This window comes from Gasterosteus aculeatus, chromosome 5, assembly GCF_964276395.1.
Source record: "Gasterosteus aculeatus chromosome 5, fGasAcu3.hap1.1, whole genome shotgun sequence".
NCBI lineage: Eukaryota > Metazoa > Chordata > Actinopteri > Perciformes > Gasterosteidae > Gasterosteus > Gasterosteus aculeatus.
In genome coordinates, this window is record NC_135692.1 from 1222010 (window position 1) to 1232947 (window position 10938).

Genomic DNA, 10938 nt, shown 5'->3' on the forward strand with positions numbered 1-10938 from the left:
GGGAGGCTGAGGAGCAGTTGCTTGGTAACCACGTTTTACGATGCCATCTGTAGCAGTTGTGATAAAAGATGTAAACTGCTCACCACTAAACCATCCTCTGGGATTTCACCATGAGATACAGATGTGCTCTGAGAGGTAAGGATCCGGATCAGCCACGACGAATAAACCACACAGTTGTGCAGAAAATACAAACACAGAGCAAATCTACGTTCCCACGTTTCATGATTCATGTCACCGGATCCCCAAATACCATCACGGCCCAAATGGAGGAGACGGCTTTAGTCCATCCATGCTGTGACCCACTGCCAATACGTTCCATTCATGTTTCAGATCCATGTACTAAATATGTGACATGTTGCTATGAGTTGAGGGGGATGATGGAGCTGGAATAGGTAGATACGTGTAACTTTCCTTTTGTTCCTTGCTAATTAACAAAATACTTTAACAACATTTTGATGTAAGTTTTTGACTAACTTACAAAACTGTGTTTTTTAAACACATAAAAAATAAAACCTAAGGATTTTTACAGTTCACAAACGCTTCTCCACACACTGAGGATTAGTTCATGTTAGTAAAAGACTGTTGCTTTCCTTCCTGTGCTACTACATTGTGTTGTGCTTTATCCTCCATACAGACTTGCACTTGTATAAAATCTCGTTAGAAAGCGATTCAACTCACAGTTAAAACGCTTCGGTGTTTGTGTAATCAGAACTGCAAGTTAAGAAGTAACCAGCTGAGCAGAACGAGGCCTCTTTAACAGATTCGAGTGCCTTGCATCTGCTTTTTGCATCTGTTATTTTCTTAAGCCTACAAATACGACTGGCCGTGCAGAATAAAGGCTTCAGACACATTTTTCAGGGTGCCTTGGATTTCTCTTTTCTACATAAACACCAAACGTACCCGTTTCATCCAAAAAGGCTCTGAACTTCACAATCATTAGAGGCTAAGAGCTGCTTATTTGCTCATGAAATGACCTAAGATGAGAGGCGTGCACCCTGAGGTGATGCACTTTAGCCAAATAAGGGGGACTGACGGACCAGCCGAGGAAAACACGTTCTTCAGCAGACACGTCACTGCAAAGCAAAGAAGCACAGCCCGGTTTGAGCCCGATACCATTGTTAGTGACTCCTCTTGGTCTCCCTCCAGAGTCCAATCCTTTATACATGCCATGTTCTTCTGCCATTTCCACGACCCAATTTCCTTTGAAAACTGTGTTTCCCAAATTGCAGAAAGAGCCTCAGCTGGTTCAAAAGCTTTTAAGAGAAATGGTCCCGTTGTGTTTAACTATGCGTGCTGCCTAGTCCTCCTGCAGAGATTGCTTTGTCTAGAATGTCTGATAACGCTCCAGTTTTTACCCACCGGCCAACGAGGCGGTTTAAATGTCGTCCAAGCAGAGAATCTACAGACGCACAGCTTATATAATGTGAAAACAAAGGAATTAGCCAAAAAAGTGAGTAACACTGCGGATGATACGCTGATGCCAAATAAAACCAGGTAAATGGATCCATCACTGCTGCGATTACAAAAACATTTGAACCTTGTCGATATCTTTTTTGTCGGGGGTTCTTCGAGCCTTTTTGGTGTTACTGGCAAGCCATTCAGTCCTGGGAGGCGGTTCTGGGTGCCCATGATTCAGAAGTTGTAGATGTTACGAGCCAGAAACGGATGCTTCTCCACGGGACCTTCCCAGTCGACCAGGTACAGAAGAAGCAGGCGACGAATGACTAGACAGGACCTCCTTTGAAGAGCCTGGGGGGGAGGGGAGGAGGAGCAAGTACCAAGGGTCTCTCGCAGACAGGTTTAACATCGGAGACAGGGAACGTCGACGCTCATTGGGTGCCACTGGGTTAAGAATCCTCTGGATTTCAAACGGCCTGATGAATCTTGACCCTGGTTTCTTGGACTTTACCCATACGGGTTACTCGCTCTACCTCCAGGTCTGGCGCAGCAGCGGATGACGATCTGGACTGAAGGGGAGGAAACCTTGCCTTCAACGCGGGTAACAGAGGAGGCTGGAACCCGTATGCGCACTGGATGTGTGCAGAGCGTATTCCACACACAAATGCTGGGGTGACCAATTCAATTCATTTTTTTTGTACTGCCCCAAAATCACAAATTTGCCTCAGAGTGCTTCACAGTCTGTCCACATACAACATCCTCTGTCCCAAAAACCTCACTTGGCCACAGGAAAAACTCCCCAAAAGAGAAAAAGGGAAGAAGCCTTCGGGAGAATGGCAGAGAGGGATCCCTCTGATGGACAGACTGCAATGGATGCAATGAATGGTCCTCCGCATGGAAGGGTGAAGCTCAACACTGCACACTGGCTTGAGTTTTGACAGTGTTAGTGACACAGTCGGTTTCTGCGTTGGTCTCCCCAGGAGGTCTCTCTTAGTTTAACCATGTACTGAGGTCCAGGAAAAAAGCAATGTTGACTTGAATGATTGACCTGTCAATATCTATCTTTGTTTCACATGGGGCACAAACATTTGTGAACTTCCTGTTAACTTGACCTATCCGCCTCCACTCCCACTCACCCAATGCGAACCATCTCACTCTTTATACCGCGCCAGCTTTTCAGAGCAACAATAATAAGGCGGCAGTTATGGTTGAAAAACCAGGTGACACTCATACAAATACCAACGACACACACGAAGCGTCAGTTTGTGATGAGTTGTGAGCGAAACCCTTTACGGGATGGTAATCATCACCCCACTACGTGCAGGCCATTTACATCACAGTGGGAACTGAAAATCTAATTTCCAGTACTTTTGGAACTCTGGCCCCCGCATTGAGGCATCAGCATGCGAAGCACACTTTTGAACGGATCATTTATTCCCATTAATGAAAAATGAACGAATAGGAGTGACTTATTAGAGGAATAGTTTTCAGCTGGTGTTGGCGGTGAGATTAATCTCACCAGCCTATTTCACGTGTTCTCTTACTTGGACACATTCCTCACACATACCAGACCATAGGGCAAACCGGAAGATCCCCGGTGGGCCGACGGGGGGGTGCTGGTCCAATACCAGCCCACCTCCATCACAAACCCCCCTTGGCCCCCTCTGTGATGGACAGCGCTGCTTTAGCCTACTCAACACAAAAAACTTGAAAAAACAGGAAGAAAAAAAGAGATGTCTGGAGGTGACTGGTGACACAACTTGTTATGCACCTTCAACACCCTACACACACACCATTACACACCCAGTACGCGGGGTATTCTTCCCAGTAGGCCACGGACTGGTCCACACATTGGGTGGGGTTTTTCCCCCAGTCCGCCCCTGCGTGTACCACCGTGCTATTTGTGATTCTACATCTGGGTGCAGCAGAATTACACTTTTTTAAGTCGGACACATTTAAAACACCATCATGAATGCAAAATGTGAGTTCTTTCTTTGCGAGCATAACCTGAGCATCTAAAACCACTAGTCTACCAAAACTATGATGACGTTTGTCGACTGAGCTGAGCCTCAGGGAACTTACCCCCCCCTCCACATACACATACTTCTGAGGAGACACTTAAACTAGAGTTAAACATTAATGTGCAATTATTTATACATCGTGTTCTCTCACATGCAGTATGGTGGAGGACGTTCCTCTGGTCCCGACGCAGGTCTGCGTATGTGTCTCACCAATGAGCTGGGTGGCCATCAGTTACCACCACGAAGCCAATGAGAAGTCACAGAGCAGAGATATGGGCAACGCAGTGAGCCTCTTCAAATCATGTCAATGCTTCCCAAAGGACGACTCTTCCAGATGCCTCTGTTTTCCTCTTCAGTGGTGCGTTACGGCATGCATGGGCATGTGTGTGCGTCTGCTATCGGAGCTTGAGTCTGAATGTGTAGAAGTGGGTCACAGCTGCCGATATCAGACCATGTTCCATAGAAGGCTTTCCTTCAGCAGAGAGGAGACATACAAAGATTGCCTCAACCTTCTCTGCACGGTTTCTTGGAACATGAAGGCAACGATAGAGCATGGACCTTACAAATGGGTCGTCATCCTTCCCTCAGTCCCTTCATTTCTCTCTGATATCTGCTCTGGCTCCAAAGCTGGTTTCCCAGGTTGGCCTTATCTTTGTGGAAATCTACATAGAGTTTTGTGCATTTTCAATTCCTGTTTTAGATGAATATATTGTGAACATTCTGCCTGCTTTTCTCTCTCCTGCTAATGAAAACCACATGTTTAAAAAAGTAAACATTCAACCCTCCATCTCCATTTGAAGATTCAATATTACATCACATTACAGGTCATTTAGCAGACGCTTTTATCCAAAGCGACTTACATTACACTTTAAACCCACGGATTTTACATTTTGCCCGGGGAGCAATTAGGGGTTAGGTGTCTTTCTCAGGGACACTTCGACTTGAGACACGGGGCAGCCGGGACTCGAACCACCAACCTTGCGGTTCCCGGCGCACCCGCTCGACGACCCTTTATAAAACAGCCTGTAACTCAAAAGGAGATTCTTGCGCTCTTTGTTTCTTATTGGAGTATCATTTTTCACTTTATTACACAGCACACATATTCATATCAGTGAAAGAACCCTGATTTTTTATCAGTTCACTGATATTCAAACAGCCTCAGTGAGGTCGAGTGGGGGTCACAATATCCTCTAAACACACTATTGGTTTGGTCTGACGCGTTCTCTCATTATCGCTGAGATGTTTCCAAGCGCTTTAGTGCTTCTCTCGCGCTGTAGAATAACTTCAGCCACATCGCTGACATGTTAGTTAATGAAGAAACAAAAATAAAAGCGTTGCTTAGACTTTCATGTGTTGTGGTTTTTAGTACACTAGTGTATTTAGTATTCACGTGTATACTGCTGTATACTATATATCCCATTAACGGCTTCTCACTAATGTTGGGATGAAAATCTGCCTGAGGGCGACAACAAAAATAAAGCTGTTCAGTCCCCGGTCTTCTCTGTGCTCCTAATATAACGTAATTATTTAGTTGTGAATTATTTATATGTGAATTCATTCACTGGTGTCAGGATCCGGGGAGGAACCCAAAAGCAGACCGGGACTCGTGGTGACAAATGGTGGTTTATTCAGCAAAAGCACGGTGAGGAGTGAGGGGCCGGCCGGTCAGGACCGGGCGTGGTGGCAAGAAAAAGTCCGAATCATTTACAGTGCAGACAGCCAGACCCGGCTATCCACGCACAAAAGGGACTTAACGAACCGGCGGGGCCGGCGTCCGTTGTTCATCTCTGATGAGGCGCAGGTGTGTAAGCGTTGAAGCTCCTCCCACCAGCAGGACTCACGAGGAGGCGTTCGTGACAACTGGATTAGTGTTCGACATCGGAATAAAAACGTTTGAGGATAATGCTCGTTTGTGTCGATGCGTCAGCGAGTTGGGACCTCTGTGTGTGTCCTAAAACCTAAAAGCATCTCATCTGAACCATTTCAGTCCAGGTTCAGATCCCATCACAGCCACAAGGAGGTCCTTCTCTCCTCTGATGACCATTGCCTCCACATGTTAAAGCTCCTCCTCCTCAATGCAGCCCGTTGTAAAGGGCCTGAGAGGTCGTACACAAAGAAAGCAGCAGAGACCAGATGGAGGTGAGCAGGAGATCTTGTTTGGTGGACATCAGGATGTCCCACACGGGTGATCAGTCAGGGCAGGTAAACAAATCCAACAGGGAGGGAAAATGAAAAAAGTGGCTTTAATAACCACTGATAAAGTTCCTAGACGCAAGTTTGTCCTTTTAGAAGATAAAAAGAATACAATATTTTGCCTGGTTTGATTGACTTCACACCTGAATTAACGGAATTTAATCAACCACATAGTTCACTTCAATTATTTTGTCTTAATTAAGCCCCTTTAAAAAAGCTATAAAATCTAAAAGCTAAAAATGCTGCCATGATGCCTCTCTCTCTCTCTCACCGTGGAGGGACGACTGTAAGAGGACAGAGAATCGAGCGACGTAGAAGGTCGTGTGTCTGTGGCAGAGTTGGGATGGATGAGTGAGAAGGGAGGCCTGATAAGACAGAGCGAATATTCCGACTGACGGTACAGTGTCGGTGACGTGGTACGCGTGGCAGAGAGAACGAGATAACAGAGGTCAGAGACATCCAGTGCAGTTAGATGCACTTTCTGGTGAAGATGTATCAAAGTCAAGGTGGTTGCCGGCTTTGTGTGTAAGAGGGAAACAACTGAGTGAGAGCAGCAGGTCACAAGACACTTTTCATACAACGGGTCAAAGGTCACGCTTCAAGCACTCCCTTGTTTTTATACCAGAGTTGATGGTGAGCTAATGATACCGATCATCATTCAAACAAGCACTGACTGCCTGGTCAGACTCTTCCAACCCAAATGTTCGGTTGGTTTGTTTAGTTTGCTTTCTTCTTTGATTTTGATTTTGTTCCTCTGTAAAGTGTCTCTTAGTATACAGAAAAGTGCTGTATGAAATTAGAGGGTGTGACCTTTCCTCTTGGGGTGAAGCATTGTTTTCAGGCTGCAAAGCTGGATGACATACAAGGCCACAAATCAGTAAGATAAGTCTGATTGTTAAACCTCTTTAATTTGAAATAATGTCACAAAACATGTTTCCTTGAGTAGGTAAAGAAGTGTTTTTTTATTTATTTTACACTAGTATTTTGTTTGTTGCCTCAAGGCCACATTGTGCAGGTAGAGATGCAAAGGACCTGTACATGTAAACTAGCCGATGCCAGAAAGGAAACAACCACCTCTGCATCACATCTGCTGCTTCTGGTTCCACACAGAACAGGAAACGCATTCCTTGTCACTTATTCAAATCCTAACCACACAAACTCAAACACTGAATAACTCAGATGTTGATTTACATGAATTTACATGTTTTGTGGATTTTGTACATGCAGTGCCATTTCTATTACGTTGTTATATTGTGATTGAGGATCCATTTGTTGCTAATGCTGTCAAGATCAACTCTTTCTAAATGCAAACATTGCATGTTTTAATCATTTTGCTTATTATACTCTATGTACACAATACAATTTTGGTGTTTTAGTGTCCTATAGCAGATCGTTGCCCTGAGGCAATACACCAAAGCCCAGCTGGGGATGGTGGTATCACGAGCCACCTACTCCAAAAAAATGAGAGAAAATATTTTCACTGCTTATCCGGGCTCAACAACACAAGACTACATCTGTATCGTTTGTACAATAAGTTCTGGGTATGAGATGCCAGCTGAGATAAGACGGCCGCTCGGGATATGAAATCTATGTGAGATGTCTGACTCGTTGTCTCGTGATCAGATGTAAGTCTCAGGACAAAGAACATGACGGTCCTGAGATCCCAGTTTATATGTCGATGCTGGAAAAGAAAAACTTAGCCTTGGCTCCAACTTACTCTCCATCTTCCCTCACCTGTGAACAAGAGCCCGAGGTACTTGAACTCCTTCACCTTGGGGTAAGGACACATTCCCTACCCGAAGGAGGAAATCCATCGGTTTCCTGCTGAGAACCATGGCCTCAGATTAAACCGGGCGGATCCTCATCCCAGCGGCTTCACACTCGGCGGCGAAGCGCTCTAGTGGGAGTCGGAGGTCACAGACCGAAGATGCCTTCAGGGCCACATCATCTGCAAAATGCAATGATGAGATCCGCAGCCCCCGAAATCGTAAACCCTCCTCCCCGGAGTGCGCCTCAATATCCTGTCCATGAAAACAACAAACAGGATTATGGAGGCCTACCCTCACCTGAACAGAACCGACTTACTACTCAAACTCAATGTCCCCCCTAAAGCATTTCCTTTGGCTAAGTCAGCATTGGATGATGACTTACAGAAAGGGTTCAATGGCTCAAACACTCGGTGGAGGGACAGTGGGACAGAACCAACTCCTCACGGAGTCAGCAGGAGCGCAAAGTCCATAAGGGGGGGCTTGGAACTCGACCCATGTGACTGCTTGGACCCGTCAACGAGGGAACGTGGGTGTCTACGTCATCGGTTCCAAATGTTACGTTAACGACCGTCAAAACTATGAGGTAACCCAACGTATCCGTCTCCGTATTTGGTACTTTGAAACTCGGGTGTATTGTGGCCGTCGTGTGTATACGCAGGAAAGAATTTCCCTTTTAAAATGGAAACGAGTGGACGTGGATTCAGAGTCGGATTAACAGGAGGTATTCCTGTGCATCCTTGTCTTTCTTTCTATTGCCGATGCTGCGTGCAGAGTTACAGGCTACAACTGCATGCAAGAGCTTCTGTCCATTGCGTCTCTCTGTCTGCCCTCTGGCGTAGTGTCAATCATGGACATGCACCAGCTGGCTCACTCTGAGGCTTCAAGGATAACATGTAACATGTAATGTCTTCACAACCTTTTATCATTCGCTTTTTATTTTCAAAGATGTAAAACCATTTGACTGAATAGCTCTGAATTTAGTTGGACCTTGAAACAGGTTTGGCCTTAACGTCTTTCACTACACAAACAGAAGCTTCTCTGAAAGAGACAGAGACAAAAAGGAGAGAGACAAGATCAAAAGCTGTCCCCAAAAGTGATCGTGGGAAACTCTCTTCTGCCTGGACGGCCATGACCAAACCAACCGAGCCACAGCTGTGTTTATGTGTCAGCGTGCATGATTGGTTTTTACGTTTGCATACTTTCTCGTACGTGTATTTGCATGTTTGTATGTGTTTCTGGGTACATATAGCTGTGTGTTAGGAGCAGTAGGGGTGTTTTCTGGTTTGGAGTGTGTGACATGTTGGGGACAGATTGGTCATGAGTACCTGTAAACAAGGCGTCTCTTCAGGGGAAACAATGAAATAACCGGTGTTTGTTCTGTAGAGCCGCACCAATGGAAACTTTTTACATACATGTACTATATAAGCACCGTTTGTGATAGCTTATTAAAATAGACTCCAGCTGAATGGTATCCAGACAAAATCTGAACGTCAAAACATCTTAAAATAATGAATTCTGTGTAAAATAAAATGTATAATTTAAATAGACTAAAAAATGACACAAACACAGAGTCAGTATTATCCCCTCTTAGCCGGATTATTCTCGGAATCAGTGGTAACAATGTGTGCATTTGCTTTAAGATTGTATCAGGTGGAACATAGTTGATACAATATTATAAAATATGAATAACTGCTCACACACATTTACGGCTGCATTGTGATTCAAAGCCTCGCGGAAGATTGCACCTCGGGGTCCTGGAGAGAGCGAAGGGTCCTTTTTTGGATCACTGCTGCATAACCCAATAAAGGATCCTTTCTCTGGTTCGACCGTTTTAAAACTGAAGGGCAGAGAAATGGCCCACTCATCCCAAATACCTCCCAGCTCATCAAAACCGCCCTGAGACAACCTGGTGCTGGAACATTGGGCACTTTTCTTACCAGAATGGAAAATGTACATATGGCCGCCTCAGCATTCTAATAGGCCCCTTTCAGGGATCAGTGTCATTGGTATGCGTGAACCACCTCACCCCCCCCCCTGCCTATTCTGCTCTTTCAGCCTCCAGGCATCGCCTTCAGCACTTTTCTATGTGAAATCGTCAGAAAGAAAAGATTCTACATGATTTTTTTATTAATTGTGTTTCTGAATGGGAGATGAGGACGAAGACATATTGTCGTTCATCAGACCATTAGATTACCTCATCCTTATTTTATCTGGCCTAAACGGATGCTTGTAAAGTTAAGAGGGCTTGGTTTGGATGCATTCGTGTGATAGATAAAGCTGTCGCACTGTACAGACCAGAGGACATCTACGCCAGAGTTATTGTCCTTAGATTAACTATCTTCCTTCCCCAAATATCCTGCTAAAGCTCTGATGCAGGACTGGAAAGAAGATTTTGGATTGCTTAAATCGCTCTGGGTCTCTTGGTTAGAACGAAGCAAACGGACGGACTGACAGCTGGGGCGAGGAAAGCCGGAGTGTTTAAGTCAGCTGGTCTAATGGGACGATGAGATACAGCTGTGTCAATGGAGGAAGGCGTGGCGCTGGGCGGGGCTCTGAGGACACTACTGGGGACACAGAAACAAGAGCACAAGCACATGGCAAAACAATAACAAACAGGGGAATGACATCAACATGAGGATATGGAGGAAACGGAGGGAAAAAACACCAGGGTTAGACAGGGATCCTCACAGTTTTCACATTTACTAGGTGAAAGATTTCAAGATGGTGTGATGTCATTGAAATGTTTGGTTTCAGGAAAATATATCAAATAGTAATTGTATTTTGACACGTTTAAAACAGTGAGCCGGGTTAAAAACCGATAATCCAATCAGCCTAATGGTTGGTGGTTTCCTTGGTGACCGCGGGTGAGTGGACAGCAGGATCGTCCTTCAGTCAGAGGATGGACATGTCCATTGTCCTTGGGAAACACACTTTATCCAAAGTAGCTCCTGCAGCTGTGACCACGGTGTGTGAATGTTAGATGCTGATGGTGACGGGAGCGCCTGCCAGCGTACAAACGGTGAATAATGACACGCAGGGCTAAAGACTATTGAGTTGACAGGAGATTTGTTGCTTTTTGGGGGGTTATGTGATACTGAACACTTCACATTTATAAAAAACGTTTCTGTAAATGCACCAACGTTAGTCAAAAGGCAGATGTTACAAAATAATAGATTTACAATGCGTTCAGAAAAGAGAAGAGTTACACATTTTCAAGTAGTTGCAAGACGTGCAAAACAGAGGCTCTCAAAGTTAACACACACAAAGCAAACAAAATGAGGGATGATTATGTCAGAATAACATGGAGTGTGTGAAATACATAAATCAGTCAGATACAGCTAAACAACAGACAGTTCCATTCTAGAGCTGACAGATCTGGGTACCAACTAAACAGTTTAAAACCAGTCACCATCTGTTAAGGATTCTTGGATTTTTCATAAGTCGCATAATGTTTCTATGAGTCATGTTGTGCGATTCAGGAATACTCTCGTCATAGATTCTTTGATCCATTTCATTCAACAAAATAGAAAGTTATTCTAGCTGCTGCTGTTAAAATG